Below are 26780 nucleotides of genomic sequence, written 5' to 3' on the forward strand. Positions count from 1 at the left end.
AGGGTCTGGATGGGTCGCTCCTGTCCTCTGCCATCACTTTTAGGATTAGACCCAGTTTGGATGTTTTGGTGCTTGGGGAGCAGATTTTCAATTTCGAGTCTATCTGAGAAACGATCTGTCAGCTTATCAACAGTGACAAGAGTGGAGAAACAGGGGTCTCTGAGTGTTTATATTTCTTTGGATAAAAAATAAATGTTCTATTTGCCAACTGGTGTAAATTCAGCCGGAAATCTACTTTGGTACTTTGATATTTGTTGTTTGTGTATTTTCTCAGTATAAGTGACTGACATCAAGTGCACCATCATCACGTGACTGGTGGCCTGAGAGAGAAGGTCCAAGGACACTGCCCTTTTCAGGAACTCCAGTTTAGAGGCTGTGCACACATGCACTCGTGTATCCCAAGGCTCTGTAGTGGCATGTTCTTTCTCTGCTCAGGTAGTTTTCCAGGTCATCTCTGAAAAAAGAGAGGCATAGGTGACATTTTTACACTATCCAAAAACACACAGCATGAATCTATGCTGGAGATTTAAAGGTAACATACATTGGATGGCTTTCCTAGGGGATCCTTCTGTTATCCTCAGATCTTGATGAGAATTGGAGCAGGTTCTGTAGCTGGATGCTGGAACGTGAGCCGTCTCACTGCCCTGCACAGAATGTCCTCCTGAAGCTGTGTAGAACTTCTGAGTTTTCCTGAACTCAGAGATGACCTTTTTCATTGCTGACACCAGTGTTGAGTGTGCAAGTCCTCAGGTTAGGAATCCTTTGGGGACATGATTCAGGATGTGGCCAGGCACCTACAAGAGACGGAATATTGCAGATCAATGAGAAAACTGGCTGAGAGTTCCACATCCACAGGCACACGATCTGTGGTCTTGGCAGATAATGGCAGGTTTACTTTATGAAATTCAGGGACTAAAGAGGCAGATATAATGCTCATTGTCGTCCAAGGTGACATTCCCTAGGCCAACATCATTAAGGTGCGTCAGGGACAGCAGAAGGCAGGGAATAATTCCTCATTACAGCCCTGCAACTTTTCAGGAATCAGGCTCTGGAAACAAAGGAGGAAAAGCATTTTCCCACCAACATTTCTTAACATAGGCACTCTGCTTCCTGCACCTCATCTCACTTCCTCTTGTCTACATTAGACAGGATACATACTTGGTGAAAATGAGCTTCCACAAAAGATGATGTCCCAAAGAACCTGCAGATAATAGGAGAGAAAGGGTGACCAATAAGACATCTGGAGTTGACTTGGGAAACTCCATGTGAGCCACCTGTACCAAACTGCTCATCACAGCTGTGTCAAGTGGCCGGTGGGTATACTTAATCATTGTGCCAACCAAATATGTCATGTCCAGAAGAGCATCTAAGGACTCAGTCTTGTGCTCTGTGAGGAGGACACCTGTGGACAGCTTTGGGATGAAGCGTCTGGAGTTCCTCCTACAAGTGGCTGGTAATCATGGACCCTGCCCCTGCTTCATCCAACAGGGAGGTGGTAAAGGAGGGAAGTGATGGAAGTGGGGGTCTAGAACTCACCTGACTTTTGTTCTCTCAGATAAAATGCTAAAGATAGATACTTGCTTTAGTATCAGGGAAAGTCCTCGTTAGTCCAAAGGCAAATGTCAAAATAAACACCACAACTGATCATTCTGAGATTTGCCTTTGTGGAGAGTCTGTCATGTGAGTCTGGATCCCATGATTCTCATTGGTTGTATCTCCTTGGTTTCACTGACCTGGCTACAGCACCCAAGTCTCCTTTCCCATGCACTGCATTCAGTAAAGTATATCACAAATGATACTTGCCTTAGTAATCACCCACTGATACAGAGCAGGTATGGCCACATAAACAAGAAGGCCTGTCACTCCAGTCTGGTTTTCCTTGCAAGACGGTTTGTACTCTTATTCTCATGGTTCTTCAACCCAGTACAGACTAAGCATCTTGCCAGTTGCAGTGATTGTTCTTCCATACAGGGGTAAGATGATGTTCACCCGTTATACACAAACTGTTCTTCCGTAACAGCTAGGGGCAGAGGGGAAAGATGAGCTACTTGCCCCAGTTTATATCAAGATCACTCTGAATCCATGACTCTGTTGTCTGTCCTCTTACCTTGTTTCCTCTGCATCTTGAGCTTAATGACCATGTCCCTGGAGTTGAAAACAGTTGACTCTGGCAGCCTCACGCTTATCTTTCTGTGGATCAGTGTCAAGGATAAAACACATCACAGATACCTCTCTAATACAACAGGATGAAAATTAGTGGTCTCAGGGTTGCCTTCAGCCATAAGACTCACAGATAAGCCCTGGTATTCAGTCCCTTCTGAGTGGATACTCTTCATTACATCATTGGTTCTGCACAGAGGGTGTCCATGACAACACCAGTGCAACTTTCACAAGAGGATCCTAGCAGAATGCTTCTAATCTACAGTCACGAGATTCTGTCTAGGTCTGACCCTCTGACCCGTGATGTGGGATCTAACCAAAAAGGAGTTCCAAGACTGCAGACTGAGTTGTGTGTTCACTGTTCCCCAGGATCAGGACAATCAAACAATACCCACCTTGCAAACTGGAGCAACATTCCAGAATTCCTTCTATAGTGGTAACCATTTCCTTTCTGCTTGCTGTCACTTTCCTGTTAGGAGACAAATATGGTTCTGACAAGCACCCCATAAGTAATGGCCCCTTCACCAACAGTTAGACTGAACCAGCATGCAGTGGGTGTGTCTCCCGTGAAAAGAGGGAAATGGATACAGGCTGTCTGCAAACACAACATAGGGAGGGGAAGGGAGGGAGGAGGAGACTCACTTCTGTCCAGTGTGGAAAAAAAATCTCTCTTGGCCTTGACCTTGAAGGGAAAGACAGATGAATTAATATTGATATTGTATGTCATGGAAGACCAGCACATTGGGACTTCTAATTCAAGAGTGTCTTTGGGGAGAATTTTGGCACAGGGCTGCTCTCGGAGAATGATGCTATTGAAGGCCAGCCATTGGACATACCTCCTGTTAATAATGGTTGTCTGTGGAAAAGCCTGTGGTAGGTGCTGGACTTCTCTGTTGGAGTACACGACACTCTGTCATCTGGACTTCCTGCATGGCTCCCAATTTGCTCCCAATTTGGCTATCTCAGTCAATAGAACTGGAACCTCATCTTCTACAATGACTCAGTACATAAGATGATAATGACCTATGGAAGGCACAGTCTTAAGAACTTTGAAATATATTCTTCAGACTCTTGATTCGTATATCCTTCTGGATCATCTGTTTTCCGTTGGCTCTTCTTCTTATACTCTTCGTGGTCTTTTTAGTTTTCTTCCCTCAAAGCCTCTGATGCTCTACAATTCTTTCTTCCTTTAGATAACACTACTTCTGACTGCCTCTAAAGCCTCTACTTCTCATACACTATTGTCTACTTTAGCTTAAACATTTCAGGGTAAAGGTTGTGGTGGGGTTTTGGAGCATTCCTTTTGAAATAAGATTTCCTAATTTACCTACCCTAACTATCATACGATGGTCGCAAAGGACATTAGAAAACATATAGATTAATAAACATTGAAGTGCATCTTGGGCACCCCATTTAGCTGTGTGTGTGCACCTGCACTGCTCTCTCCTTCCAGTGGTGCCTCTTTCTTCTGAGAAACATAGCTTTTTCTTGAGAGTGGCAGACAGCAGCACAGAAATCTCACACAATTCCCAATTCTCTTCTTAACCCTTTTCCAGCCTTTGGACAGACTGCTGGCAGAGGCTGCACTTACATCTTTGGGAAGGACACCTCTTAAGTTGTTCTTGGATGTTGTCTGAAGGGAAGATCTCTGAGTGACATGAATTTCAGTGGTGCTCATACCCTGAGTTGTATCCCTTTCCTTTCTTACAGAGGGTGTACTCTGAGCATCTGAGCTATTCTTTGGGGTGCTCACTTCCTGGGGTTTCTCACAGGACAAACACTGTGCAGAAGAAATGCACTCAGAGACTGGGCTTCTTGAGGACCACTCATTGCAAACCACGCTACCTACTGCCAGACTTCTGCTCAGGAGAGGAGTAACCTCAGAAGGACTTGTGGGTACTGGGTGGGGAGGATTTTCTTCCTCCAGCAGGCAGCACAGGGTGGCAGGCATGCTCAGGCTTCTGCTCCCCTGCTTGCTTGAACACTTCTCATCATGCCCCTGAAGTTCAGCCAGCAGGGCGAGGGTGGGAAGGGCAGGCTCACTCACTCTCCTCTCAGGAGGAAGGGACATGAGAGGATCTGCTGATGACACAGCCACACAGGCCTGCAAGGAATTAGTGATAGGTTTAGTGTGGTCCTGAGGTGATCCATGGTTTAAAATGAGGTATGTGGCCATGATGTTATTGAATTTTTTCTCACGAAGACAATCACTAATAGCCTTGGGATGGTAGCCCATACCCCACATAGCCTGAACAATGCTGGGATTTGGTTTGTTACAGAATGACTCTGAGGATGATGGGAGTTTCCAAAATTCTTCCCTGTCTCTGATCCACTGGTGCTGCCTAATGTCATATATTGTGGGCCTCTGCTCAGGGCTCACAGTGAACAAGTGCGCAATGAGGTGCACAAGCAAACGGTTTTGAGAGAGTGTGTAAGGAATGTAGTATATGGGATTCAGCATCTTCTCCTTCATGTCTGGATAGGTTCTTGCTTTGAATGGGAAGCTCGCTGTCACCATTGCATATAAAACCACTGCCATGCTCCAGATGTCAACTGCCCTTGCATCATACTCTGTGTCATAAAATAGCTCTGGAGCACAGTATTCAATAGTGCCACAGAATCCCTTGCATCTCTGCCCAGAGCTGACTCTGACGGCCATGCCAAAGTCACACAGTTTGATGTTTCCTTTGCCATCAAGCAGGATGTTATCAAGCTTGATGTCCCTGTGGGCGATGTCATTATCGTGGCAGTAGTGCACTGCACACACAAACTGGCAGAAGATGTGTTGGGCCTGTGTCTGCTGAAGAGGGCCACCCTTCTCAATGAGCGTGACTAGATCGCCATGTGCAGCAAACTCCAACACCATATAGGTATTGTCTTTGCTGTCAATGATGTGGAAGAGCTTTATTATGTACGGGTGGTTCAACTCTTTCATGAAGTTCAGTTCTTTCCTATTATTACCGTCACTCTCCTCACCATTCGCAAGGATTTTAACTGCGACTTTCATATTTGTGAGGCGGTGGCAAGCCAGCTTCACCTCAGCAAAGGCCCCTTTGCCGAGGGTATTTAGTAAGACATAGTGATCTGTAATTGTCTCCTCTTCATAGGTACTGGCATTCAGGTCCAGCTGCATGGTCCCCTCCTCTCTGTTCTTGCTAGAAAGATTCTTGATAATCTCCATGCCAACGCCAACTGAGAAAATCAGATTAAAAACAATGAGAAGTAAGTCAAGGGGTAAAGTTTTTAGCTTTCTGTTTCTTCATGGACAAGTGTGACAGATGCAAACAACCTTACAGTGAACTTCTGGGTCACAGAAAATAAGAATAAGCCAAACTCTAAAGAAATCCTGAGAAACGTACTGAAGATGAGAACTAAACCTAAGGAAATAGACCAGAGTGAACATTGCAATGGCATAAATGCTTAATTATTGAAAAGAACAAGCAAAACAGAAACAACCTTACCAAAAGTGATCAAAGAGGAGAAAGTTCAGTTTAAATTTATAGTCAAGTTTTGGTCTTGTTACAGTAAATATGGCTACTTCTAAAACACCATTTGGAAGACATTTTTTTGACAACTAACATGGGGTTTTATTTTGGTATGGAAATGATATCCTATTCATTCTGTAAACATATCTGAACAGAAAATGAATTAAAAATTCTATACAAACCAAACCATTTCTGAATCAGTCTTTAGGAAAAATTTTGAGTCTTTTTTCACTGCTAAGTTCTCTTTAACCTTAACAATGAAATCATGGAATCATATACACTTGGCAAACATTTTTAGTGAAAGTAAAGTGTTCAACTGAGAGCAGATAATCAACATTCCTGCAGAAATAACGAAAATGAGGGAGTAGAAAGAATTGTAAGGCACAATTTGCAGATCTGCTCCTATGCTGAGAGAAAGGAAATGCCATTCCTAAGAAAAATATTCTACATTACCAGAGTCTTACATAATCCTTATCAGCCTATGACATCAAATTTACCTATTTTACTGTTCGCCAATTGTATATATTGCTCTGAGATAGTTTGGTGAATATAATGATATCACACTTGTCAATACAATAATGGAAAGTGGTCTTTAACTAATGTGGAATATTATTCTGTATTAGTCACTTGCTTTCATGCAAACATAATTGACAGAACATTTTTCAGAAATCTATGGCATCAATCATATGTTTTAAATTATTTGTACATTTACAACTGCTTTTGAGATTTTAATTTTTATAATTTTGATATCATACATGATTATTGAATTTACATTATTATATTTTTCTCCTTTTTAAAGATCTGACAATGTTACTTTGAGTGCAGGTGTAAAAAGTGTGATGTTTTCTGAAAACATAATAATGGAGCCAATGTCCCAAGATTTCTCTTTTCTCTATGTAGAGATAAAACAAAAAGGCTATTTAGGAGTCAATAATGTCAACACATTTCTCATTCAAATTTCTCAAGTTTCCTAATAATATTATCATTCCATTATTTAACAGTAATGTGAAGTTTTTATTCTTCTCCCATATATTATATTCTGACCCAGGTTTCACTCTCTCCCCTGCTCCAGGCTCTCCTGCCTCTTCCCTCAGGTTTTCTGTCCCTTGATCTCCCCACAGAACAGGGCAGGCTTCCCAGAGACATCAACCAAACACGTCATAATATTTTTCTATTAAACTGTGTACATACTATCATAGCAAGACTGAACTCAGATACCTAGATGAAGGAAAAGGCACCATAATTAGGCCTAAGGATTTGCAGCCACAGTCACCCACTGTTAGGAATCCCACAGTGACATCAAGCATATGGAAAACAACATATATGCATAGGATCTAGGAAAGATCCCTGTCTTACAGGCTCCCTGACTTGAGCAATTATGAGTGCCAGTCAATTGATTTTGTAGGCTGGATACCCACGGTGTCCCTGACTCCCTGGTGCTCTGATCCTTCATTTGGAAGCATTTTGGAAACCTATGGTCCCATGAATTGTGAAACTGGAGCAAATGGCAAATTTCTAAGTATATGTAACCTCTTAAAACTCAAAAGATGGCATATAAAAACCTACAAAGATTAATAATGAGAATATAGTTCAATATTCTTTGAAAAAAATCACAAGGAAAACATTTGAGTTCAGTGACATGACTGGGTTGTTCTTCATAGCAGAAAGTCAGCCTCATGAAAACCCCAATGCTCACACCTACTGCCAAAACTCTTGATATGATGCAACGTTACTGTTGTGTCCTCTTGCTCAATACAACACTCATGGATGTCAGCAGACATGATGTAGTAGAGCAGGTGCTTCAACAGTTAGAAGCCTCCCCAATTCTGACTGACACTCAAGATACAGAAAAGTACTCTGTATTCTACTGAAGGAGAAAGCTAATCATCAGCATCACACAGCTCCAAACCCTAGGACAACAGTGACCCACTTGCACAATGGACTGATGTACTATTGGCATGAGTACAATAGCAGTAACCAGTCACTTTTTGATTGGATTTAATACCCGTCCAGGAGATGGGCACCATTACTGACATTGCTCACGTGGACAAGAGTGGATACTGAGTGGATAGTTCATGGGCTACAGGAAAACCTGCTACATTATTCAGCTACAGGAACACAGTGAACAAAATTACTTTTGATGACAGATTGTTACACAAAGAAATCAATGTCTCAAACACCCCACAGCAGTGAAGCCCTTTCTTACGGGAGATGACACTAACCCCGAGGCTCACAGCAATGGAGAGGGAGTGAGAGGTTTCATAATACGCTGACCTAATTAGAAGTCTTCATGAAAACCTTCCCTCAAGTTTCAGAGAGCTAGTCAGAAGAGTGGAAGGAAGATACTAAAGGCCAGAGGTAATAGATGATTCCAAAAAAACAATGAAACTGATGAATACATGAACCCACAGAGACTGCTGCAATATGCACAAGCATATACAGGTTCAAGTCAGATGGGGGCTCTGTCACTGAAGAGGGGAAACAGGGTTCCATTCCTGACCAGGAAAACATCAGCATTTGTTTCCTGATGGCAAGAAGAACCAGTTTCCTCCAATGGATTCTCACTGAGTAACTTAACCACTCCTCTTGGTAGGACCCATACCCTGGTATTGATGGCAAACACAAAATCAACTCAATAGAAATGTGGTAGACTTTTGGACTCATTGTTCTTTTGGGGGTAAATTTTATAGGTCTTAATTTTTTATTTTAGTTTTTCTTTTGTTTTTGTGTTTTTTATATAATAGAAAGTGTATAAAAAACACAAAAACAAGAAAGTGTGCCGGGCAGTGGTGGCGCACGCCTTTAATCCCAGCACTCGGGAGGCAGAGGCAGGCGGATCTCGGTGAGTTCGAGACCAGCCTGGTCTACAAGAGCTAGTTCCAGGACAGGCTACAAAACCACAGAGAAACCCTGTCTTGAAAAAAAAAAAAAAAGAAAGTGTATAAGACCATAACCATTGGTGTTATGGGAAGATAGGATGGTGTTGGAGGAAATTGGGAATGGGAAAATGATCAAAATACATGGCATACTCAATATCAGTCTGAACACACTGAACCTGATAGAAGAGAAAGTGGGAAGTACTCTACAGCACATGGGCACAGGAGACCACTTCCTACGTATAACCCCAGCAGCACAGACACTAAGGGCATCATTGAATAAATGGGACCTCCTGAGGCTGAGAAGCTTCTGTAAAGCAAAGGACACTGTCACTAAGACAAAAAGGCAACCCACTTGCTGGGAGAAGATTTTCACCAACCCCGCAACTGACAAAGGTCTGATCTCCAAAATATATAAAGAAATCAAGAAACTAGACCGTAAAAGGCTAATCAACCCAATTATAAAATGGGGCACTGAGCTAAACAGAGAATTCTCAACAGAAGAACTTCAAATGGCCAAAAGACACTTAAGGTCATGCTCAACTTCCTTAGCGATCAGGGAAATGCAAATCAAGACAACTTTAAGATACCATCTTACACCTGTCAGAATGGCTAAAATAAAAAACACCAATGATAGCCTTTGTTGGAGAGGTTGTGGAGAAAGGGGTACACTCACCCATTGCTGGTGGGAATGCAAACTTGTGCAACCACTCTGGAAAGCAGTGTTTCGGTTTCTCAGGAAATTCGGGATCAACCTACCCCTGGATCCAGCAATACCACTCTTGGGAATATACCCAAGAGATGCCCTATCATACAACAAAAGTATATGCTCAACTATGTTCATGGCAGCATTGTTTGTAATAGCCAGAACCTGGAAACAACCTAGATGCCCTTCAATGGAAGAATGGATGAAGAAAGTATGGAATATATACATATTAGAGTATTACTCAGCAGTAAAAAACAAGGACTTCTTGAATTTTGCATGCAAATGGATGGAAATAGAAAACACTATCCTGAGTGAGGTAAGCCAGACCCAAAAAGAGGAACATGGGATGTACTCACTCATATTTGGTTTCTAGTCATAAATAAAGGACATTGAGCTTATAATTTATGTTCCTAGAGAAGCTAAATAAGAAGGTGAATCCAAAAGCAAAACACATAGGCATCCTCATGAATATTAACCTTCATCAGGCAATGAAAGGAGACAGAGACAGAGACCCACATGGGAGCACCGGACAGAAATCTCAAAGTCCAATTCAGGAGCAGATGGAGACGGAGCACTGGCAAGGAACTCAGGACCACGAGGGGTGCACCCACACACTGAGACAATGGGGATGTTCTATCAGGAACTCACCAAGGCCAGCTGGCCTAGGTCTGAAAAAGCATGGGATAAATCTGGACTAGCTGAACATAGCGGACAATGAGGAATACTGAGAACTCAAGAACAATCACAGTGGGTTTTTGATCCTACTGCACGTACTGGCTTTGGGGGAGCCTAGGCAGTTTGGATGCTCACCTTAGGAGACCTGGATAGAGGTGGGCGGTCCTTGGACTTCCCACAGGTCAGGGAACCTTGATTGCTCTTCAAGCAGATGAGGGAGGGGGACTTGATCGGGGGAGGGGGAGGGAAATGGGAAGCGGTTATGGGGAGGAGGCAGAAATCCTTAATAAATAAATAAATTAAAAAAAACCAAAAAAACCCCAAAATACATGGCATATAAGACATTCAATGATAAAATGTCAAGAAAATAAAAGACTGGTATGAATGCTCTCATGTATGGATTCTACATGACTTTCAAAAAGAATTATATAACTATTCAATGATGAAGAAGGAAAAGACACTTTCCAATATGCTCTACATAGCCTACAGGAGCCTATTACAAGACCAGGCGATTTGATCTTTTCTCCCTTGAAACAACATGTTGTTATAATACACTGACTTCCATAAGAGTGTGTTGTGGCACAGACAGATAAATACACATGCATCTAAATAAATAAATAGAAGAAAATATTGCTTAACGTAAAATAAAAAATTATAATCCAACAGTCTATGTACTTAGACATGAGAATTCATATTAAAAATACTTGAAATTTTCCCGCAAGTTCAACAGCATATGAAACCAGCTATGTTCATGCTCAAGCTCAGTTCATTACTGAAGAACAGAAAGACAATTATAACATAAAAGATGACAAGTCAACATATGAAGAGGATACAGTTTACAAGGCCTATAGCTCCAATAATTAAATTTAATCATTTTTCAGAAAACTGCTGCAAATGCAGATGACTTTGTTATTTGTGACGTGATAGTCTCAAAATGTAAATTTTGAGGGAACCTAAAACATGCCACTGAGTACCCATGAGAGGACATTGGTTAGTCGGGCGCAGTTCACGGTCTTGGGACCTGGGTGTCTCAGCTGGCACAGACTCTTTAGACACAGCAGTGATGAACAGAGTCCTAGGTAGCTCAGAATCCAGGCTTGGGATCCTCATTAATCAACCAGTAGGAACAAGGGTCAGTGGCCAAATCCACACCCCAAAGTTATTTTGACAAACAAAGAGAACAGTGTGGGTCCCATGAAAGCAAAAGTCTTCTTGGAAGACTACAGTCAATCAGGCTGTACCGGATGTTGTTGGAGTAGATCAGAAAGTCTTCCTCCAAGAGTGGCTTCATACACTCTCTGTAGGTACTGCCTCTGCCCCTGGTGTCCTCGAAGTGAAAGCTCCGCCTTCAGCCTTCCAGGACTAGCACCAACTGTCTGGTAGCCACTCAGCTCGTGCTATGCATCCTGATCTGTAACCTGATTGGTGACATGTACAGAACTGAGCCAATCGAATTGGGTAGACAATCAGGACTCCCTCATTGGCCAGGTTGAAATAATGTGATGCATATCTGCACGAGAATGCTTTGACTGCACGGGGAGTCCTGTGAGAACAGAATTAGAGTAGAAGGCTTTGTTTTTTGTGTCTTTTGGGTTGCGACGCTGGTCAGCATCTCATGCACACTTCTTCCTTTCCAGGATTCCCTTTCAGTTGTGAAAATGGACTTGGTTTCTGAAGGTGGGATTTGTGCTGTCTTTTTCTTGGCTTTTCTTAGTGAAAGGATCATCAGGCTATATTTGTGCACTGTTGTCTTGTGAACACCCATAAATGCAAGATCAACAGGACCCCAGAAATTTTTGTCTTCAAAGAAATAATAATCTATAACGAAAAGTCAGGCTCTTTTCAAAATCCAGCATCCATCTATTGAGTGCATGCAGATCTTTCCTTAAGACCAGTGTTTCGGTCTATGTAAAAGCCTTTACTGTATAAACTCTAACGTTACATTGTCAACTACTCATGCCTTGTTATACCGACCCTGGTCATTAATAGCCTAAAATTAAAGCAGCACTAAACACAACTATATCAAACCACTCTTTTCCTTACTGACTTTCCTCGTTTTTTTCTCGGTTTTTTTTTTTTAATGCAACCTTACCAAAACTGATCAAGTAGGAGAAAATACTGTTGAAGTCTTTAGCCACATTCGGTGCTGTTGCAGCAAAAACGGCTACAACTGCTCCCAATTTACTCGTGAGATCTTGTCCTTTTCTACTTTCTACTTTCCATGTAGATTAGATCTATGTCAGTGTCTCTTAGTGTCCTCATTGTTGTCAAAGTTCTTTGGGATTATGGTTTGTAGGCTAGTTTTCTTGGCTTTGGACCTGAGGGGAAGGTTGAAGGGGAGAGGGGAGCAGAGAAAAATGTAGAGCTCTATAAATTTCAATAAAATAAAATGGCTATGACTAAAGAATCATTTGGAAAAATTTTTATTATTTACTAATCAGAGATTTTATTTTGCTATGTGGATGATAACATATCTATTTTGTAAACATTTCTGAAGGCAAAATTTATTAATAATTTTATGAAAACAAAACCATTACTTTACAATTCTTGGGAAGAATTTTGCTTCTTTCCATTAGCTGGAACAATGGAAATTATAGAATCAGAGTCACTTAGGAAATTATAGACTACAAATAGTAACTTGCGGATCAACATCCCTGAAGATATAACTAAATCAGAGCGAACCATATGATTTATGATATGTAATTTACAAATGCTTCTTTATGCTGAGGTAAAGAATTGAAATTTCTTATAAAAATATTTCCATTACCAATAATTCTTTAACAGTCTGTGCCATCAAATTTGTCTAGTTTTCAGTTATAAGATTTTATATTTTCTCTGAGATTCTTTGGTGAATATGATGATATCATTCTTTATGATACTGAAAAGTGGTCTTTAATGTGGAATATCATTCTGTGTTAGCCACTTGCTTTCATGCAAACTTATTGATAAAATATTTTTCAGATATCTATGGTATCAATGATATAATTTAAACCATGTGCCCATTTTCAACTTGTTTCAAATTTTAATTTTTTGTCTTTTAATATTCTTTAACAATTTTATACATGATTATTCAATTTACATTATTTTATACTGCCCCTCCCCACCAAGTACCCATGTTCTTTAAGGGCAGGTGTAACAGGTATGATATTTCCTGTTAACATAAAACGTTTGAAGCCAATGTCTCAAGGTTTCTCTGTTTTCTACATAGAGATAAAACAAAAAGGCTGTTAAGGAGTCAATAATGTCAACCCACTGATAATTCAAATTCCTCAAGTTTACTAGTACTTTTATCTTTCTTTTTTAATAGTCATGTAAAATACTAACTCTTATCTCATATATTCCCTCTGACCCTAGTTTTCCCTCTCTACCCCTATGCTCTCACCTCTCTCTCCCAGATTTACTTTACCACCATCTCTCCTCAGGAAAGGCAGGCCTCCCATGCATATCAATCAAACCCAGTATAATATGATTCTATAAGACTGTGTACATGCTATCAACTTAAAACCGAACTCTGATATCAAGAAGGAGGAAAATGTTACCTTAAGTAGACAAAAGAATCAATGACTAACCTATCTATTAGGAAATGGCAAATTTTGAAATATGTGTAATATACCAAACCTAAACAGATCAATAATGAGAATCATAGTTCAATATTCAATTAAATTGCAATTTAAAAATTGCAAGAAAAAAATTTGGGTCCAGTGACAAAATTGGGTTCTATCATTTTCATAGCAAAAATGGGCCCCAATTCTCACCTCTACTGCCAAGTCTATTGCTAATATGCACCTTTATTGCCATGTACTATTGCTGTCATACATTCATGAAGCTTCACCCCTACTGACTGATATTCATGATACAGAAGTGTACTCAGTGTTTTGCTGAAGGAGAAAGATATTCATCAACAACCCAGCTGTAACTTAAGGACAACAGGGTCCCACTTGCACAATGGACTGATGAAATAGTGGTACAAGCACTGTGGCAGCAATCCGCCACTTTTGATTGGATTTAAGGCCACTCCAGGAGATAGACACCATTACTGATACTGCTCACATGAAGAAGAAACTCTGTGGATAGGTCATGGGCTAGGAGAAAACCTGTGACTATTATTCTGCTACAGGGATACAGTGAACAAAATCACTTTTGATGACAGACTGCTACACAAAGAGATCAATGTCTCAAACAACCCACACAGTGAACCCTGTTTTTGTGGGAGACGGAATTAACACAGACATTCACAAACAATGTAGAGGGAGTGTGAGGTTTTGTGATACTCAGTCCATGTATGAAGGCTTCATGAAAACTTTCCCTCAAGTTTCAGGGAGCTAGTCAGAAGAGGATGCAGAAAGATACTAAGGGCCAGAGGTATAGATGATTCCAAGAAAACAAGGAAACTGATGAACATGAACCCACAGAGACTGCAGCAATGCATACAGCATATACAGGTTCAAGTCAGATGGGTGTTCACTCATTGAAAAAGGTAAGTGAAAATAGGGTTCCATCCCCAAGCAAGGACACATCTGTAATCATTTCCTGCTGTCAAAGGAAGAAATAGTCTCTTTCAATGGATTCTCACTATGTATCTTAAGCATTCCTCTTGGTGGCACTATGTATGGGAAACATTGACAAACATAAAATAAACTCAATAAAAATGTGGCAGACTGTGGGTTCTTTTACTTTGTGGGTGGAACTTTTTATAGGTCTCAATTGCTTATTTTATCTTTTGATTTTTTTAATAGAAAGAGTGTATGACTCTAGTATAACGCTAGATGGGAGGGGAAGAAGGGAGGGTTCAGGGGGAATTGTGTAATGGGAAAGATGATAAAAGTACATTGTATATGAGATTTTCAATGATGAACTGTCAATAAAATGAACAACTAGCATGAATGTATTCTTGTATGGAGTCTACCCGACTTTTAAAAAGAGTTAACACTAATATTGATCCAATTATTCAATAAGGAGAAAGGAAAGAGACCCTTTCCAATATGTTCTACACAGCATGCAGGAGCCTACACCAGACATGATGACTTGAGCTTTCCTCCCTTTATCTCACAGAATCAAAAAAAACCAGCACTGACTTTGACCCACAAGTTTTCCTCTTACATATGTGTGTGTGTGTGTGTGTGTGTGTGTGTGTGCGCTGTGGCACAGAAGATTAATATACACATGAAAATAAATAAATAAAACAAAATATCTTTAAATGTATAATAAACAGAAAATATAAATCAACAGTTTATGTACAATCCTTATTGAGAGAAATCCAAATTTTCCAGCAAGTTCAATAACGCATGAAGAAGGCCATGTTCATGTTCAAACTGAGTTCATTACTCAAGAACAGAGAGGCAATTCTAACAAAAAAGTTGACAAATAAATCATATGAAGAAGATAGAGGTTAAAAAGCCCATAGCTTCCATAATGAAATTTAAGTATTTTCCCAAAAACTAACTGCTGCAAATAAAGATGACTTTATTATGTGTGACATGCGACTCTCAAAATGTAAATTTTGAGGGAACATAAGACAGGCCACTGAGGACATGGAAGAGGACTTTAGTCAACCTAGAATGGTCCACAGTGTTCTGGGAAGAGGCCTGCATTTCACAGCAAGCACAGACTCTAGACAAAAGAGTGATGAACAGAGTACTAGGTGGCTCAGAAACCAGACATGGGCTCCTGATTAGCCTGGAAGTAGAAAAAAAGTCGAGTGGCCTATTCCCCACTCGAAAGAGGTTTTGACAAACAGAGATAACATTTTGGGTCCCATAAAAGCAAAATGGTCCTGGAAGAGAGCAGTCAATCAGGCTGTACCTGGATTTTCTCGAGTAGATCGAATATGCCCCCTAAAATTCGCAGCTTCATACACTGTGTGAACTAGTCCTCAACCTGGATACATTTTGTACATTTCCTCAGTATTCCTGTGTAACCTGTAACTAGTTCTTTTCTCTAAAATCTCTCAAGTTCATCTTCTTGTAAATCCTTTTTATGATCACTTTCCTTAATAATATCCTGATATCAGAATTCTATTTGCCTACAGACTGATTTATTGTCTCCATGGTATCTATCTCATCTTCAAAGTTCTATTCTAGTTAGTACTGTAGTATATACCTTCATCCCAACACTCAGGAGGTGGCAGCAATAAGATCCTAAGATTGAGGATGCTCTTGGGATACTGACCTACTATGTGTTCTCTTGCTGATTGACATCATGACGAAAACAATGTGGGGAAGAAAGAGTTTATTTGGCTTACATGTTCTGATCAATGTCTGTCACTCAGGGAAGTTTTATCATAGCTCAAACAGGAGCTGAGGCAGAAAAGAGCAAATTTGGCTACTGCCTTGCTCTTTAGGGATTATTCAACTTTGTTATACAACTAAGGACTGTCTTGAAGGAGTGGAGTCTCTCACAGTGGACTGGGATCTCCCATATTAGAAGTGAAAATGTGTCCTTTAACTAGTCATCCACTGCAAAGTCACAAGCCTACTTTCAGATGCTCAGCACATTAACCCTCTTTGTTAGTGAGCCACCTTCCTAGGAAAAAGCATGGATTAGGAGGAGTTTATGTTGGGTGAGTGAGTCCAGATCAAGAAAGAGAAATGCTGAAAGTTCTTTACATATACTGTTCTTAGCTTCCATTCTTCAGATGCGAGTAAAAACATGGAGGTGAAGAGCTACCTAGCAAGGCTGGATAATTTGTTTTTCTTTTTTTCTTTTTTTGGTTTTTCGAGACAGGGTTTTTCTGTAGCTTTGGAGCCTGCCCTGGAACTCCCTTTGTAGACCAGGCTGGACTCGAACTCACAGAGATCCGCCTGCCTCTGCCTCCCTAGTGCTGGGATTAAAGGTGTGCGCCACCACTGTCTGGCAAGGCTGGATAATTTGATCTGTATGTGTAAGTGGGACATTTGCTGAAGTGGAGGGATATTTAGCAGTAGGGGAAACATAACTGCATGTGGTTTGGGAGCTTTGGATACTTGAGAGGAAATATGTGGTGATCCTGACACAGCCATGTTTGTGTACAAGGCTTTGGCTACAGGAGAAGGGATACCTAATAATATTTCACATCAAGTTGTGTGGTAGGGATGTGAGTTGTGGGTGAGATTGTGCCAAGTAGACCACTCAAATAGTAGTCACATTTTGTGAATTTTTACCTACAGAGAGGAATTGACATGAAGAGCCAGACACACAGATATGCAGTGCCAATATTTGTGATGTTTTGGTTGTAATTGTGCTGTGTGTGTGTGTGTGTGTGTGTGTGTGTGTGTATTTATGGGTGATTTACTTGTTAGGCAGGGTATACCCTAAATGACCTATCACTACTCATGTGTGGCGATAGAAGAGGATTCTGTGCAGTATATCACACCAAACCATGCATAGTGGGTTGTGGTTGTAAGGGTGGGGAGACATTGTATAAAAATGACACCTAGACTTTGTAAGGCTTTGGTTGTAAGGAATGGGAAATGTATCAGAACCTGGCACCAGGATATAGTGTGACTATGGGGGAGGAATACATATTGAACCTGATACCTATCTTCCTATCTTCTGGTCTCATGTTCTTTTGTTTCTATCTCTCTCTCTCTCTCTCTCTCTCTCTCTCTCTCTCTCTCTCTCCTGGGTATGTTTGTGTAGGGTAGGCTATAACTATCTGAATCTGATTTCTTTCCAGGTTTTGTGTGAGGTTTTGCCTCTGAGTAGTAAAATGTCAGGAACTGATATAGCATATACTAGTGTGTGTGTGTGTGTGTGTGTGTGTGTGTGTGTGTTGTGATTACCATTAATGAATAAAGAACTTGCCTTGGCCTGTTGATAGGGCAGAACTTTGGTAGGTGGAGAAAACTGGACTGAATTCTGGGAGTAAGAAGGCAGAGTCAGGAGAAGTCATGGAGCCACCACTGGAAATAGAGTGCTGATATTTTGCTGGCAGGCCATGACCTCATGATGATGCACAGATTAATGGAGATGGGTTAAATTAAGATATAAGTGTTAGCCAATAAGAAGCTATAGCTAATGGGCCAAGTAGTGTTTTAATCAATACAGTTACTATGTGGTTATTTTGCAGCTAAGCATCTGGGAACAAACGATTTGCCCTTTGCAATATGTGTATGCATGTTGTGTATGCTCTGGATACAAAAAGTCAGGAACTGATATAGCATATACTAGTGTGTGTATGTGTGTGTGTGTGTGTGTATGTCTGAAGGCTTAAGTCTCAAACAATGCCACACCAGTTTGGAATTATGATTAATAGGGTGATATTTATTTAAAGGCGAAAAAAACTTACAGATATCCGTTTCAGACAACAGCCCTCTGCACAATCAGGAAGGAGTCTAGTCGCCGGAAAAGGAGCAGGAAGCAAAAAGGGGCGAGAAGGGAAGTAGCCGCTGTTTTTTTTTTTTTTTTTTTTTTTTTTTTTTTTTTGGTTTTTCGAGACAGGGTTTCCCTGTGGCTTTGGAGCCTGTCCTGGAACTAGCTCTGTAGACCAGGCTGGTCTCGAACTCACATAGATCCGCCTGTCTCTGCCTCTGAAGTGCTGGGATTAAAGGCATGTGCTACCACCGCCCGGCTAGTAGCCGCTTTTTTAAAGGGAGAGAAACCACGCCCCAATGGGCTGGTATCTCAGAGGCTATAGGCTGGAGGAGCAGAAGGACCTCACGCAACATATGTCTTCATCGGTGTTTGTTGACAAACTGTGGACACCTAAGATGACCTAACACCATCCCTGGGTATAAGTATGGCATTTTCTGTAGCAAAGGGTCTACCCAGTATAATGTAACCCCTAGTTATGCATTTGTTTGTGTACCTTTGCTTGAGCAGAGGTGTTATTAAGGATGAACTGACACATAGACATGTATGACACCTTTGACAATAGGAATTTATTTCTTGGATTTCTGACAGTTTTTTGAAGTACTATGGGTCCTTTGGACATGTTGCCTAGTAGTGTATGTGTGTGTATATGTGTGTGTGTGAGTGAGTGTGAATGTGCAGCTGTTACTATAGAAATCTTAGTACCGAGCCAGACAAGAATCCTAGCCATATGTGTGGAGCTTTTGATATAAAGGAATAGATACTTAGCAGGACCTGGCACCTACTCTTGTGTGTTTATGACTGCATGCCTGTGTGACTGTGTAATTGTGTGTGAATGAATATATGAGTGTCTCAAAGTGTGTATTTATGTATGTGTAGAATGTTCTTTTATCTAACACTGAATGTTGAGCATAAGAGAGTCTGAATACATTCCATTGTATGTGAACTACAGTGATGTATGGGCACATGTTGTCAGTTCCTAACTTTTTCCCCTACATAGGCAAAGTCACATGGACATATACATGGATAGGAATTGTTGCGGAGGGCCTTCCGCTCCTCCAGCCAATAGCCGCTGAGATACCAGCCCATTGGGGCGTGGTCTCTCTCCCTTTAAAAAAGCGGCTACTTCCCTTCTCGCTATTTTTTGCTTCCTGCTCCGGTTCCGGCCACTAGACTTCTTCCTGATTGCGCAGAGGGTTGTTGTCTGGGACGGTGATCTGTACGTTTTTTCCCCTTTAAATAAATACCACCCTATTAAACATAATTCCAAACTGTGTGGGATTGTTTATGACTTATGCCTTCAAGGAATGACAGTCAATTAGCCATATCTTGCCCTGTAGATAAATATACACACATGTACACAAATAGTTGTCAGGGACTGCTGAGTTGCCAAATCTGAATAGACAAATTATGCACACAAATATGTACAGAAAAAGAGATATATTGAGTTCTTACATGTGGGACTTTGTAGGACAGGGAGAAACAGAGAGGCCATGGCACCTATCCCTGTGTATATTTTCAGGGCTTAATACCATGGGTTTGGTTTTTATTCAATGATACTCTTGAGGAGTTGTTACTTAGCCATAGGTGACTTTCAGTATAGGGGAGGAGATACATAGAAAGACTTACATAATTTACATAATTACAATTTATGTTTATGTAAGCTTTGTCTGTGAGGCGATAACATACAGAATCTGATACATACTATGGCATTCATGCATGTGTGTGTGAGGCATGTATGCATGCACTCTAGTGTGTGTGTGTCTTTATGTGTTTTAATTATTAGGGAGTAAACACATCATGTGATCTATCACCACCCATGTGTGTATTTGTGTTAGTGGCTATGGAAGAGGAGATTCTGAGAAGTACCTGACACCCAACCATACTTTAGGTGGCTGTGTCTGTAGGGTGGGAGACTCTGCAGGACAGTGTGTGAGCCTAGTCTTGTGTGTAAAGTTTTGTTTTAGGGAAATGGAAACTGTAGCAGAACCTGACATCAGAGTCTAGCATGTGTGTCTGAGGGGTTATATAAGAAGTAGTATATTCCAGGTACAACAGGGCCCATGAACACATGAGCTTGCAGAGACTGTAGAAGTACACAGAAGCATACAAAGGGTCAAGTGGGATTTGGTTCTGTCATTTGAAAGAGGAAGTGGAAACTGGGTTAAATCCCGAACCAAGGCCACATCTATGATTGTTTCCTGATGGCATAGGAAGAATCAGTGTCCTCTAATAGATTCTCACTGGTTATTTTAATGACTCCTATTGGTGGGATCCATGCCCTGAAATCATTGGCAATCACAGAATTAACTCAATTAAAAAATGTGGCTGACTTTTGGGCTAATTTTTGTGCGTATTTTACAGGTCTTAATTACATATTTTGATTTTTCTTTTTTATAGAAAGAGAGGGAGGCCATAATGATATACAGGATGTGAGATTAGAAGGTTCTTGGAGAAATTGAGTAATGAGGAAAATGATTGAAGTACATTGTATAAAAGACTTTTAATTATGAAATGTCAAAAAATGAAACACTAGTATGAATAAATTCATGTATGGATTCTACATGATGTTTAAAAAATTGAGACTAATATCCAATATTCAATAATGGAGAAGAAAAAAACACTTTCCAACATGTTCTAAATAGCATACAGGCACATACTATCAGACACGGTGACATGAGTTTTCCCTCTTGACACTGCATGATAAAAAAAACAGCACTGACTTCCACCCACAAGTTTCCTCTGACTTCTATATGAGTTTTGTGGACAGATAAATAACACAGCAAAATAGATAAATAGGACACAATAACCCTAAATGTAATATAAGCAGATATTATGAACCAATACTTTATGTACCAAGATTTGACAATTTTTTTTGAAAGTAATCCAAATTTTCCATCAAGTTCAACAACACATAAAGAAGGTCATGTCCATGATTAAGCTGAGTTCATTACTGAGGAACAGAAAGATAATTCTAATATAAATTTGACAAATATAACATATGAAGATGATACAAGGTATAAAGCCCATAGCTCCAATAATGAACTATACTCATTTTCCAGAAAACAGTTGCAAAAAAAGATGACTTTGTCATGTGTGATGTGACAGTCTCAAAATGTAAATTCCAAGGGAATACAAGACAGGACACTGAGGATACGGCAGAGGAGGACAGCAGTTTCCCTGGAACTGTCCAGTGTCTATGCCAGCACAGACTCTAGATGAGAGATGGATATACAAATCCTAGGTAGCTCATAATCCAGGCTTGGTCTCCTGATTGCTCAGCCAGTAGGAACATGAACCATGTATCCTAATCCCTACTCAAAAGTGGTTTTTACAAACAAAGAGAATATTTTGGGTCCCATGAAAGCAAAACAGTCTTGGAAGACAGCAGCCACTCAGTGTGTACCTGGTATTGTTTGAGTAGATCAGAAACTCCTCCAAATTCCAGGCTTCGGGTACTGTCTGTGAGCACTGTGTCTGTCACTGGTGTCCTTGAAGTGAAAGCTCTGCCTTCAACCTCCCAGGACTGGCACCAACTGTCTCTTAGCAAACCAATTTACATTTTGCATCCAGATCTGTGGCCTGATTGGTGACATATACAGTACTGAGCCAATCAGATTTGGTAGCCAATTGGGAAGCTCTCATTGGTCAGATTGAAGTCATGTGACTTGTGTCTGCTCTAGAATGCTTTGGTGATCATCTGGTGGGCTACTGTGAGGGCAAGGTTACAGCAGAAAGCTTTGCTTGAAGTGAGTCTTTTGTGCAGGAACAGCCCAGGTAAGTTGTATCACCTCACACTTGTTCCCTTCCAGGGTCTCCTTTCAGTTGTAAAAATAGACTTGGTTTCTAAAGATCAGATTTGTGTTTGGTCTGTGTCTAGTCTGTGCTGAGTGAAAGGGTATTCAGGTAATATCTGTGCACTGTTTTTTTTTAAAGTAAATAACCTTTTATAACCAGAAAAAACATACGAAGGCAGACCTATCAGATTTACACCTGACTTTTCAACAGAGACTCTAACATCCAGAAGGTCCTCACCAATGTGCTGCAAACTATAAAAAAACCCCACAGATGCCACCCCAGACTACACCAGCAAAACTTTCAATCACCATAGATGGAGAGAGTAAGATATTTTATAACAAAGTCAAATTTAAATGACATCTGTTCACAAACACAGCCCTGACATCAACAATGTCTAGTCACTTAACAAGTGACAAATCCAGAGAAAGTACTCCATATCTGTCCTACCTTGGTGAGTCCAAAAGTTGTCCCTAATTCCCTTTCTAACATAACTTACATTACCAAAACTATCCTTTTATTTCTCTCAACATTATATGCACTTTACATTTTTTAAGCGATTTTTTTTCTGAATCTGGTAACAAAGAAAACTATAACTATAAAGTTTTCAACTCCATCAGAGATCCAGAAGGAAATAACATTACATTAATAAGCAGGAAGTGCAAACAGGCAATTTCCAAAAAACGTGAGAAATGACAGAAACATCTGGCTGCCTGGACAGTCACCAAAGATTCTTCTTCGGTGTTGTTGCACACATCGAGCCCTATAGGCCTAGCATATCTAATAGACTCTTTCTGTGAAGCAGAATATTCTAAGAGCTGTCCTACCTTGTCTTGGCAGAGTTCAGCGGTACTTTCTTTTGTGTCCTCTGTGTTCAATTTGTACAGCATACTTTCGGCTGTTGAGGCAAGACACTGTCTAATCCAGTGGTTAACCTTTGTCACAAAAAAAGTGGAATATTTTTGATTCCTATCATCTTCTATAAAAAAGATTAGATCTTCCAGGAGCAGATGTGTCTCACTGTCAAAAAGAAAATAACCTATGTTAATAAAACATATTAAATGTCATATTCTGTAGATCTCTGAAGTACTTGTTGACAACATATCTATCTAAAATCGATCTGTTTGACCTTGAAAAGATACCATATAGGATTACAAGTTCAATTGTAACAGGTGACTAATTGCTAACCTACATCTCCTATTATCATAACTACGTAGTTAGCAATAATAACTTGCAAAGGCTAGAAATTTGCATTACATTGTTAAATGTCTTGCATATGTACCATGCCATGCATATGATTAGAAATGTATATACAGTTAGTTCTAACAAAAATAATCTCAACTTTGTATCAATATACAAAAATACAAGTTAATGCAAAATATTTCAAGCCTAGTAGTTGCTTTTTTGTTTTAAAAGTAGATACAATAATCTACCTATTAATCCTATTTCTATATTCCCCTTATTTATATTCAGAGTAGATTCAATAATATATCCTTATATACTATCATAGCTATATCCCCTGTTTTTTATTTTCACAAGAACTCTTAATCAATCTCTTTTGTTTATCTTTCTTCCTGACCATAACTCATAACAACTTAAACCAACAAACAAACAATAACAAATATCCACAAATCACTGAATGAACAAAATCATTCATCCCACTTTTGGGAATGTGGGCATCATATCCTGAAATTTACTTCCTGCTGGCTGGACTCTTTTAAACTTTATGTATATGTGTGATGGTAGATAAATTATAGATATATAGATGATATAGATATAGTATGATAGTTTGTATGCATACATACCGTACACACACACATATATACACACATAAATACACATATATGTGTATATGGAGATCAAAGGACAGTTTGCATAAGTTGATTCTCTTCTTCACTGTGTGGGTACTTGCTCTGAGCTCAAGTCATCATGATTTGTGATTAATGCCTTCTCCATTGAACCATCTTACCAAGGCTAAATTTTTTTTTAAAATTTCAAAATAGAAGTTCCACAAGCAAAAAGTTATCATTTCTTGTTCTTTGTTTATTTATGTTACATTTTGTTAATTTTTATTTTTCATTTTTTTGAGCCAGTTTATTATGAAACTGAGGTTTGTTTCAGTTTTACTTTCTGTTTGAGGGCGGCCTGGAACTTATGATCCATCTGATTTAACCTCCAAAGTTGTTGGATTAATGTCGCAGACAACTGTTTCCGTGAGTGAACCCATTATGGTCTTGACTTCTTTGCTTGTATTTTCATTACTTTCACCCTCATAGGTGGATACTAGCTATAAACAAAGAATACTGAGCCTTGTTCATGATCTTAGAGAAGTTAAATAATAAGGTAAACCCTAAGAAAAACATATATAGACCCACCTGAAATTTTGAAGCAGACAGGATCGCCCGACAAAACTGAGAGCATGAGGGTCATTTGATCTTATAAGAGATGTGCCATGCTGGTAGGTTGTTAGGCAGTTATGAGTGTTTCTATAATGGATCACTGGGTCATCACCCTCTTGACTTCTTGGACACCTTGAAGTGAGTATCATTGCTGTACCATGGGATCCTTGTCAAAAAGTAAGACTGAATCATCAAAAAGTTCCATCTCAAGACAATAAATGGCAAGTGACATTAGAGTGCATCATCTGAGAAAAAATATACAGATACAAAATGAATGAGTATTTTTGTCACAGTGATGGAAATGTAACTACAATGCTGGACATCACTTCAAAAACAATCCACTCCAAAAGTTTCTGTTTGCTATTAATATAGCTTCATCTTTTCAGGCTTGCTATTTTATTTTATTTTTATTTTGGCAGTTCTATTTATTTCATTCATATGCCTTGATTGTGCTTATTGTGCTTATAGTTATTGATTTAAAATTTTGTTTATTTGCTTTCAAAACCAGTACTCTCTGGGTAACTCTTATACTACCAAGTTTGGCTGCCAGCATGAGGAACAATTTTGGTGGCTTCTGGAACACAGTTTTTCTGTGCTCTAAGGAAATACTTCCCAGAAGATTTTAGCACAACAATGCTGGGCTCTTCTTAATCACAGATAATTTCTCAGCTCTAGCTTTGCCATAGAAACCAGGCAGCAGTTGTGCATACCTTTAATCCCAGCATGAGAAAGGAACATAAAATGGAAGGACAGCTCTCAGACACAGTCTCCTTCTGAGATTCCTGTAGGCAGGATCTCCATTTTGGACTGAGGTAGAAGAGCCAGTTTTGCTTTTCTAACCTTCAGGTTGAACCCCAATTTCTGTCTCTGGGTTTTTATTAATTGTGCTACAGTCTTGGGTTCTATAAGAAAGCAAGCTGAGCAAGCCATGAGGAGCAAGCCAGTAAGCAGCACCCCTCTATGACCTCTGCATCAACTCCTGTCTCCAGATGTTTGCCCTGTTTGAGTTCCTGTCCTGTCTATGCTATAACCAGCATTGATTATCTTAGCAAAGCAAAGGTTTCACTTTGATAGTTCTGGTAGCTTCTTAATCACAACTGACTCTTCAACCCACAGCTAACCAGAACCATAAATCACAGATTCTTAACTCAAAATATGCCATGGCCCCAGTAGAGTCTTTGAGTGAGTCTCAAACATTCCCCTGCAACTTCACAAAACAGGCCTCCATCCTTTTGGCATTTTTCTTTTTTCTTTTTCTTTCTTTCCTTCTTCTCTTTCTCCTTTTCCTTCTCCTTCTTCTTCTTTTTCTTTTTGAGACAGGGTTTTTCTATGTTGCCCTGGCTGTCCTAGAACTCAGTCTGTAGATCATGCTGACCTCAAACTCATAGAGATCCGTCTGCCTCTTCCACACAAGTGCCGGGGCTAAAGGTGTGTGCTACCATCATTTGGCTTGCATTTTTCTTAATAGTCTTACCTTCCAAGTTCCCACAGAACAGCTCACCAAACATTGAATTCTCAAATGCTTTTCTGGCCCAAAGTTTCAAAGTTCTTCCACAATCCTCCCCAAAACATGGTAAAGTCTGTCATAGAAATACCACACTCCTGACACAAATTCTTGTTTTGGTTGGGATTATATTGCTGTAATAAAACACCATGCACAAAAACAAGTTAGGGAGAAAAGGGTTTATCTGACTTACACTTCCACAGCACTGTTCATCACTGAAGGAAGCTAGGACAGGAACTCAAACAGGGCAAACATTTGGAGACCATGTTATATACAAAAGAGCACATCAAGGACTCAGCTTTGTGCTCTGTGAAGATAGCATCTGTGGACTTTTTTGGGATAATCCTTGTGAAGATTATGCTACAAGTAGGTGATACTGACTGCCCTTGCTCCTGCTTTATCCAGCAACAGGTAGTGAAGGAGAGAGGTGACAGATGTGGGGACAGCTAGCTTCTGTTCTTTCAGGTAAAAGACTAAAGGCAGCAACATGTGTTTGGTAACAGAAGCAACCAAAGTCCCCATCAGTCGAAAGGCAAACATCAGTATGAACATAAGTAACCATCACATCTGTTCATAGTGAGGGTTGCCTTTGTAGAGACTATCAGCTGAGTCTGGAGTCAATGCTTCTCATGGGTTGTCTCTGCCGGGGTCCACTTACCTGGCTACAATACACAATTTCTCCTTTTCCCAGGTACTAGATTCAGGAAAGTATATGACAAATGATACTTGCCTTAGTAATCACCCATTGATGGAGAACCGGTAAGCAAGAAGTTCAGTGGTTCTTGGCTATTTTTCTTTTTAAGACTGGGTGCCACATCCTTCTTATGTCTCAACCCAGAACAGATGAAGTATCTTGCAAGATGAAGAGTGACTTCCATACAGGTATAAGAA

This window comes from Microtus oregoni, unplaced genomic scaffold (genome assembly GCF_018167655.1).
Source record: "Microtus oregoni isolate MIOR12 unplaced genomic scaffold, Mior012 000045F_ref0000178, whole genome shotgun sequence".
Lineage (NCBI taxonomy): Eukaryota > Metazoa > Chordata > Mammalia > Rodentia > Cricetidae > Microtus > Microtus oregoni.